Source organism: Ursus maritimus, unplaced genomic scaffold (assembly GCF_017311325.1).
Source record: "Ursus maritimus isolate PB19 unplaced genomic scaffold, ASM1731132v1 scaffold_27, whole genome shotgun sequence".
Classification (NCBI taxonomy): Eukaryota; Metazoa; Chordata; class Mammalia; order Carnivora; family Ursidae; genus Ursus; species Ursus maritimus.
This window is the reverse complement of record NW_024425230.1, coordinates 8,777,923-8,787,309: the sequence shown is the minus strand read 5'-3', so window position 1 is coordinate 8,787,309 and position 9,387 is coordinate 8,777,923. Positions and strand designations below refer to the sequence as shown.

Below are 9,387 nucleotides of genomic sequence, written 5' to 3'. Positions count from 1 at the left end.
ACTGGTCTTCAGTGTCTGTCCTTCTTGTCACAATTCTCTCTGACCCTGCTGCCCAGCATCCCAGGAAGACAGGCCAGAAATCGTTCTGGACAACCGGTTTCATCCGTAAAAACATATTCTTTCTGCATCTAGAGTAAAACTAGTTTAGGGTTGTTTGTGGCTGGACACTTTCTGGCACACCTGAGTTTACACCTGATGGCTAAGTGCAATGCAGCAGTATTTAACCAAAGCCTTCGCACCTCCTGCCGTCTTTATCCTCACAGAAGCCAGTAGTACAGGCATGATCACACCCTTTTACAGATTGAGAAACTGAGGGAGAGAGAGCTGAAGGAGCTTGCTAATTACCCGGTGAGTTTCTGTCAAAACAAGAGCTACCATTCGTGGTCCTGACTTCCAGCCCGGTGCTGCTTACCATGAACAGCAAGCAAGAGGCTTCAAGGACAGGTGGGAGGCAATTTCAGCCTGGGGTGGGTTTTTTTTGGGGGGGGGGCGCTAGGAAACTTGCACAAAGTGGCAAAGCCTGGATTTCAACTTGAGTTCATTCTTCTCCCACCAGAATATAACTGAAGTTTGCAAGAAAGATGATCCCTTCAGCTTCCTGAGGAGCATCTTGTAGAAAACAAAACAAAACAGAACTGAAGCATAAGGGTTCTCAGGTCTCTCCCCCTCCCTTCTTTGTCCTGTTTTCTGTTTCTGTTTTCTAGAAGCAGAGAGATTACAGCACTCCTACTGGACTCTGCTCGGGGCCTTTCAGAATCTAAAATGTATCACAGGATTCCATGTCATCAGAAGGAATCCAGAGGTGAAAACTGTCCAGTGTCCATGACATTTAATTAACCCTGGCAGTGGGCTGTGTCACTGGTTCTCAATAAAGCCCACCACTTTTTCTCCAGCAAACCTGCTAATCTGTGTGTCCTCCAGGGTGTAGCTGATGGACTCCTTTTCTGTTCTATCTGCCCCTGCCCTCCACAGCGGCTGGCCACTGCTGGGCACTCAGCAGTCCATCCACTGCTCGGGGTAGGGCGGGGGGGGGGGGTGCTGCCACTCGCTGCTAGGTACCACACACATCCACACGTGGCCAAAAAAGGCTTGGCGCTTTGTCCCTCCCCTTTAACAGCAGCCTCAGCCGACTGCTGATGGCACAAGAAATCATGGGGAGCTTTTTGGTGCAACTTTGTTAGCAAAAGAGCCACCTCACAGACCTGCCCCCTGAAAGCCAGGGAGCAGCAGTCACTCGGCTTCGCAAGAGCAATCACTTCTGCCATTTGCAGGAGTCCTTGTCAACCTATCAGATGCTGCTGCAATGCATGAGTCCATGGGAGCATGCAAACTAAAGCAACAGCAAGATACTGTCTCATCCCCCAGACTGTCCAAAACTAAAGAGCTGGGAAATAGCAAGAATTGGAGAGGACATTCTCCTGCCCCTGGGTGGGAGTGCAAATCGGTACGGCCACTTTGAGGAACAATCGGGCAAACTGTAGTCAAATCTACAATGTGTACACCCTTCAACTCTGCGATCCCACGTCTGGTTAATGACCACAGGGAAACATGGGCGCACGTTTAAGAATGTTCAGCACAGCGCCTTATTAAGAGCAGACATGTTGAAAACCTGAATGGCCATCGGTAGATAAATGGCTGCTAGAACACAAGGCATCGATTAAATGCAATAAGCTCATATTTACAACACCATGTCGAGAACTCCAAGACTGGTTGTCATTTTTTTTTAAATCAAGTTGTGGAAGAATGCACATGAATGATAATACTTCCGTAAATACACACAGTATTAAATCATTTGTATGGTAAAATCCTAGGGGGAAAGTCTGGAAGCATACACGCCAAAGTTTTTTAAGGTTTGATGTTCTTTTTGTATTAAACTGCATGAAAGGATGCCATTCAGGGTCCAGGCAGGATAATTGCTACCATTCTAGGTATTTCAAGCAGGGGGAATGTAACACGGAGAACTGACTACAAAAGTAAGGAAGAGCTAAAAGGGTAAATTCAGTGATTATATGCTGCCCCCACCCCTGCTTCTGTGGTGCATTCCAGCCCCAGGGGCGTCTGCTTCCTGCTGCATCACTGAAGACACCATCATGGTTGGTTCTGGATCTACCAGATGCATGAACTAGACCGGGGCTCCATGTCCATTGCCACACCAGCAACTTCCAACACCTGTTGAAATGGATCCTTATCTCTCTTCCTTGCCATCTGCTCTCCTCCCAGGGCCTCTTTTTGGTGGAATCTAACAGGAAGCCTAAGAAATGTAGGGGAGAAAAGTCAGGGGGTCATAGCATGTAGGTTGCAGGCTTTCAGCCTCAACGATGGAAAGCAGCCCTTAGAAGCAAGCATGTGGAGCCAAGTGACAGACCTTCTAAAGGTCTTAACCTGGCCTAGATGAGTCTGAAGTCCCTCTCCCCCTCACCATTGTGTTCATCAGTCACCATTAGAAGTTTAAGCTTTCCTTCCAGAATGATCTAGTGTTTCAGTGCAATCCCTATCAAAATTCCATTGGCATTTTGCACCAAAATAGTAAAAACCCAAAATTCATGTGGAAACACAAAAGACTTCAAAGAGCCATAGCAACCTTGAGAAAGAAGAACAAAGAGGGAGGTATCTCACTGCCTGGTTTCAAGCTATGTTACAAAGCTATAGTGATCAGAACGGTAGGGTACTGGCATTAAAATCAGACACATAGACCAATGGAACAGAATCAAAAGCCCAGAAATAAAGCCAGGTGTATATGTCAACTAATATTTGACAAGGCAGCCAAGAATACTCAAGGAGAAAGGACGGTCTCTGATAGATGGTGATAGGAAAACTGGATATTCACATGCAAAGGAATGAAATTAGACCCCCGTCTTACACCACTCACAGAAATCACCTTGAGTTGGATTAAAGACTTAAATGTGAAACTTGAAACCATAAAACTCATAGAAGAAAGCACAGGGGACAGCTCCTCGGGATTGTTCTTGGCAATGACGTGTTTGGATGACACCAGAAGCCCAAGCAACAAAACCAAAAATCAACAAGGGGGAACTACATCAAATCTAAAAGCCCCTTCTGCACAGCAAAGGCAGCCGTCAACAAAATGGAAAGGCAACTCTGGAAAGAGAGAAAATATCCGCAAACCATATATCTAAGAAGGGGTTGATATCCAAAATATATAGGGAAATCTTAAAACTTAATAAAAAAAAATTATAATCCGGGGCACCTGGGTGGCTCAATAGGTGAAGCGTCTGACCCTTGGTTTTGGCTCAGGACATGATCTCAGGGTCTTGAGACTGAACCATGCGTCAAGCTCCAAGCTCAGCACGGAGTCAGCTTGGGATTCTCTCCCTCTCCCTCTGTCCCCTTCTCCCCCCCAGTTCGTGCATGTGCTCCATAAATAAATAAATAAATCTTTTAAAATAATAATAATAATAATCCAACTTAAAAATGGGCAAAGGGCCCCAATAGACAATCTTCCCAAGAAGACATACAAATGGCCAACAGGTGCATGAAAAAACACTCAAGATCACTCATCATCAGGGAAAAGCAAAGCAGAAGCACAATGAGATACCACCTCACACCTGTTAGGATAGCTGTTAACACAAGGACAAGAGATGTCAAGCATCGGCGAAGATGTGGAGAAAGGGGAACCCTCATGTGCACTGTTGGAGGGAGTTGAAACTGGTTCAGCCACTAAGGAAAACAGTGTGTGGGTTCCTCAAGAACTTTAAAATAGAACTACCCTACGATCCAGCAATTCCACTCCTGCATAGACATCTGAAAGAAGACATGACACCAGGTGAAATAAGTTAGTCACAAAAAGACAAAGACTATACAATTCCACTTATATGAGGTACCCAGAATAGTCAGATTCATAGAGATACAGGGTAGAATGGGGAAATGAGAGGCTGTTTAACAGATGCAAAGTTTCCGTTTGGAAAGATGAGAAAGTTCTGGAGATGGAGAATGGTGATGGTTGCAAAACAGTGTGAAGGTACTTAATGCCACTGAACTGTACACTGAAAATGGCTAAAAGTTTTATGTTATGGTAAGTTTTATGTTATGTGTATTTTCCCACAATAAACGAATGCTTTAAAAAATAAATCATTACCATTGGCTATGGTCTCAATTCATCTTGACACACATAAATAGCCTTGTCTTAATTTTGTGGAAGGGTGGGGCTTAATCCCATTTCACGGCTGGAGCAGAGGGCTCCGGGTAAGGTTAAAACAAGACCAGTGAGCAGACAAAAACCCTACAGGTGGCAGTGACGATCTGAATCTGACGTAAGGGAAGCCATCCCCCGGTCTGGCTGTCAAAACAATTTGTTGTCCTCCTAGTTGACAAAACTCAACTTTTCAGCCTGTGCGCTTGATTTTATGAACAGCTCTATTCTGGTGGGCAGTGGTCTTTTCTGATCCTGTTGTCCAGCAATGGACCCCCAGCAGGTCGGGTATACTGCCTCTCTTGGCCTCTCTCTTCCAGTGCTTCACAGGGGACACTCGGGTTTGGATGCTGGTAGCCATCAGAGACCATCACTGCTCTTGTGAGTGAAAGCAAGACCGACTCCGCCAAGACCCACTGTCTCAAAGCCCGTACTTAGAAATAGAGGGCCCGAGACCCAGACCCGACAGCGTATAAAAAAAAGTGTAGGCACTGAAGCCAGCATGGTCCTCTTGAATTTTCCACTCAGGGCTTTCTTGAGCTGATAATTGGTGAGTCCAGGGGCCAAGACTCATGTGCAAACTTGATCTGTTTGTAGGTGGAAGAAGGCCCCTGTGCTCTAGAGATCAGTAGGTGTTGGTGGGGTGTTGAGAGAGGGTGAGTGAGGGGATTCCACCCCGCAAGCCTGGTCTTTGAGATTCAATTCACTTGGCTCTGGAGGCGAGGAGCCCTCCTTCTTGGCCACCCATGAGATGCAACATCCTCTCCAGCAGGGGGCGTCCAGCATCACTCTTGTCTTCTAAGCCAGAGTTGGTGTGAAATGCAGCCCTCCCTGCTCCAAAGGCAAGGATTTTCTGATTTCTATTTCACCCTTTTCCTGGTGAGCCTGGATCCCGGCCTGAAATGCAGCTGATGGCCAGCATCCTAATTCTCTGAGCGAATCTTGCTCACCTGTCCCTGCGGGGTCTGCACGCCCCTCCCTGTACCTCCCTGGACCTCAGGGTGAGGGCCGCATGTGCTTCACCAGGAATGGGCGCCCTTGCCACAGGAGACCATTCTTGCCTGATTCCGGAAATGGCCCCTGTCTGGAAATTCCTGCTGGGCTCCGTCTTGCTCACCCAAACAGGCCTTCAGGGCAATAATGAAGAACAAGTCCAAGTTCCTGCTCCTTTCAAAAGTAATTTTGTTTTAGTCTCGCTATTATTTGTTCAATCAAGGTTGCTGCTTGCCATACCCATTCCCATATCTGGGCTCTACCCACCCCCCCAGGCTGTGCCCATGTGGTCACAGCCTGCCCGGAGCTGAGTGTCCACCAAAGCCTTCAAGGGTCCCCAGTGTTGAAAAGACAACTCTATCTGCACGTCCTTCTAGAGTCACCAGAGGCACCCTCTGTGGGAGGTAGCACTTGCCGCCCCCCCCCCCCATGTCTGAATTAGCAGGAGGAGGGCCTTTGGTGTCAGACCTGAGCGCAGGGCTTCATCCCAACTAATTCCTCTCCCCAGCGAACAACCGAAAAAAACAGTATATTTTCTGTTATTCTGTAACACACCTTTCTCTTCTTCCACGTCTTTCTCCTCTTTCAGCCTTGCCCCTTGAGGGACCAGAGAGGTTCTCTCCCAGTTCTTCCTTTGCTCAAGGGGAGCAGCTTGTCTGAAATAGTGGCCTAAAATGCGATGCCAGTACAGGCTGGAAAACAGAAGTGACCCAAATTTATATGCGATTTTAGTAAATGCAAATGATGATGGCTCAGATTGGCGTGGTAATGATAGAGCATTCAACAGGTGGCTGCTGTCTGCGAGCTCAGACGAAACACAAGTCGGCTTCTGTGATGGTTTTAAATTCACCTGACCCTCGAACAACATGGGTTTGAACTGTGCAGGTCCACTTATGTGCAGATTTTCTTTTTTTTAATAAATACACTACAGTACTCTATATGTATTTTTTCTTCCTTAGGACTTTCTTAATAATATTTTCTTTTCTCTAGCTTACTTCATAATAAGAATACATAATAAGAATACATTCAACATGCAACATGCGTGTGTTAATTGACTATGTTATCGTTAAGGCTTCCGGCCAACAGCAGGCTATTAGTAGTTAGGTGTTGGGGGAGTCAAAAGTTCTATGCAGATTTTCAACTACACGGAGGTCAGCACCTCTAACCCTCATGTTGTTCAAGGGTCAACTGTATATCTGCTAGTTATGACCCTCTTCCCTCCTACAGGTGGAACCTAACTCCCCCATGTGGAAAGTGTGTAACACTCACCGACTTGCTTCTAACAACCAGAATGTGTTGGGAGTGATGGAGTGGGGCTTTGTGATTACTGGGGCTACATCATAAAAAGAATACACCTCTGCCTGTTGTTCTCTCTCTCTCTCGTTCTTTCTCTCACTCTCTTTCTTGACTTACTTTGGTGGAAACCAGTGACTAGGTCATGAGGTTACTCAAGCAGCCCTGTGGAAAAGCCCAATGAAAAGGTAACCAGCTTGCTAGAACCAACTAACTAGCCATGCAAGTGAATCACTTTGAAAGCAGATTTTCAGGGTGCCTGGGTGGCTTAGTTGGCTAACTGTTTGACTCTTCATCACAGCTCAGGTCTTGATCCTGAGTTCAAGCCCTGCATTTAAAAAAAAAAAAAAGCAGATTCTCCATCCTTGGATGATTTCCTCAAACCTTCAGATGATTTGAGGCCCCAGCCTTAGAGTCAGCCCCAAACCTTATGAGCAGAGACAAGCCACCCCCACTGTCCCCTGGCTAAATCCATGACCCACAAAAACCAAGAGAAAATAAATTATAATTAGTTTTTTAAGCCTCTAAGGATTTGGGGGGGTGGGTAATTTGTTACACAGCAAGAGCTAACTAGTACAGATGCATAGCACATACTAAAATCAACTCCAAGGTAGATTAAGGATTTGTACGAAAACATTCATTCAATGGTGGCACGCAGGAGGTGGTCATTAGTTCAGTCTGCTCAGAAGTCGCCTGCAGGACAGCTCCAGCAGGGTGAGCAGGGTGACGACATTCACCCGAGCAGCCAGAGAGCTGCTTGGTCCCCATCCATGGCTCCTGCACTAAGCCTTGGCCCAGGTCCAGGGATGAGACTGACTGGCTTGCCTGGCAAGCAATGAGTGTGGGTGCTTGGATCCGTGCCTACATGTGTTTGGCACCACCAAAAAGAAACGGGGAGTCTTAGCACCCAGAAGGTAAGCAGAAACACCAAAAACCAAAACAACCAAAGTCACACAAGAAGGAAAGAAAATCCTAATACGTGCCTGGGCCTGCACAGGACAACTTGTACACAGTCATCAGAATGTAAACACTGTGAGATGATTCTCAACTGTTCAAATCAACCAGAGAGAAATGCCAGAATAAATCATTCTGGTTACAGAACCAACTGTAAAAATTATCACCCTGGAAAATGTACAAAGAATAAACACCAAAGGAAGAGAGGTGAGAGGTTAAAAAAAAATGAAGAGAAGTATAGAGGGTAAGTATCCTCCCCTTCCAGAGTGGAGAATCAAAAGATATAGCCTATGGCTGATAAAATAAGAAGTAGAGGGATGCATGTACTTTTTGAATTGCCAAGGCAACCAATAGAAGAAGTAAAAATCTCTTCTGTTGGGACAGGAATGTGATAAGAGTGAGGAAAATCCTTATACATTGTAGCAATAACTCAACTGATAATATTTCCTCTTGAGATCCAAAAAACATTGGTATAAGAATAGTTTTTTAATGAAACGAAGGAAGCCATCTGAAAAACTAACAATAGAAATAGTTAAATAGGGAGTGAGTCTGCAGGTAGAGAGAGTTGGAGCAGGTGGGATTGTTTCATGCTTCAAGAAATTTCTTATCATTTGATTTCTTTGCTGAGTGTAGTATTTTGGTTTTTTTAAGAAGATTTTATTTATTTATTTGAGAGAGAGCAAGCAAGCAAGGGGAGGTGCAGAGGGGCAGAGGGAGAGGGAGAGATAATCTCCAGCAAACCTTCTTCTGAGCACAGAGTCCCATGCAGGACTCCATCCCACAACCCTGAGATCATGACCTGAGCCAAAACCAAGAGTCAGATGTTTAATCCACCGAGCCACCCAAGCACCCCTGTGAATGTCGTATTTTGAAAAAATGCAATCTTTAAAAAAAATTCCAGTGCATCTCCACCTTTAATATACTTAACATTCTGCCTCTGTGCTTTCGAGTAGGGCGCATTTATATAACGTCATATACACAACGGACTACTTAACCTTAAATAACCCTGTGAGAAAAAAAGAACACTATCTCTCATTATCAGACAGGCAAAGTGAATTGAGAAATGCTCATGACTTGCCCAAGATGACTTAGTAAATGATTTCCTTAAGAGTTATAACTTCTTGGGGTGGGGGAATGGGATAGACCGGTGATGGGTAGTAAGGAGGGCACGTATGGCATGGTGCACTGGGTGTTATACGCAACTAATGAATCATCGAACTTTACATCAGAAACCAGGGATGTACTGTATGGTGACTAACATAATATAATAAAAAATCATTAAAGTAAAAAAAATTTTTTAAAAGAGTTATAACTTCTTAACACATTGACCATTTCTGGGTCAGTCAGTTAAGCATCAGACTCTTGGTTTCAGCTCGGGTCATGATCTCGGGTCATGGAATGAGCCCCACGGCAGGCTCCACACTCAGCTGAGAGTCTGCTTGGGGTTCTCTCTCTCCTCTCCCTCTACCCCTCCACCTGCTCACGCACACTCTCTCTCAAATAAATCAATTAATTAAAAAACAAATACTGACCATTTCTTACAAGTGTCCATGAGGCCAAGAGTCCCACTTTATGGATGAAAATGTAAGAGCAACAAAGATACGTAATTCTTTTCCCCTGGATCCCAAGGAGATAGTCAATGGCCATGGCTTCTATTTCCTTCCGGCTCTGTTGCTTTCTCTGTGGGAACTGGTGACCATCAACACAGCATCTGAAAGCTGGAAACAAGAGGAAGCAAGTGAGGTGCAAAGGCCTCATCATAACCCTTTTTGTGAGTATTATTAACCACGTTCTACAGGTGGGGCCATAACAATAGGGAGATATAAGCACTGTGCTCATTGAGGGCACACAGCAGGTCAATGGTAGCTTAGGGATTTGAATCAGTGTTGCGGCACCGAAGCCATGCCTCTGTCATTAAGGGGGGGAAATGGATGGGGCACCTGGGTGGTGCATTCATTAAGCGTCTGCCTTTGGCTCAGGGCGTGATCCCAGAGCTC

At 45.5% G+C, this 9,387-nt stretch overlaps 1 long non-coding RNA gene across 1 annotated transcript; it reads right to left on the bottom strand.

Annotated features, from left to right (window-relative positions):
• Nucleotides 1–1,710: 1,710 nt before the first annotated feature.
• LOC103659989 lies at nt 1,711–9,108 on the bottom strand. The gene is made up of 2 exons (XR_567646.2): nt 8,923–9,108; nt 1,711–2,251 (listed from the first exon to the last, which is right to left on the bottom strand). It is a non-coding gene; the product is annotated as an uncharacterized LOC103659989 (long non-coding RNA).
• Nucleotides 9,109–9,387: the final 279 nt, after the last annotated feature.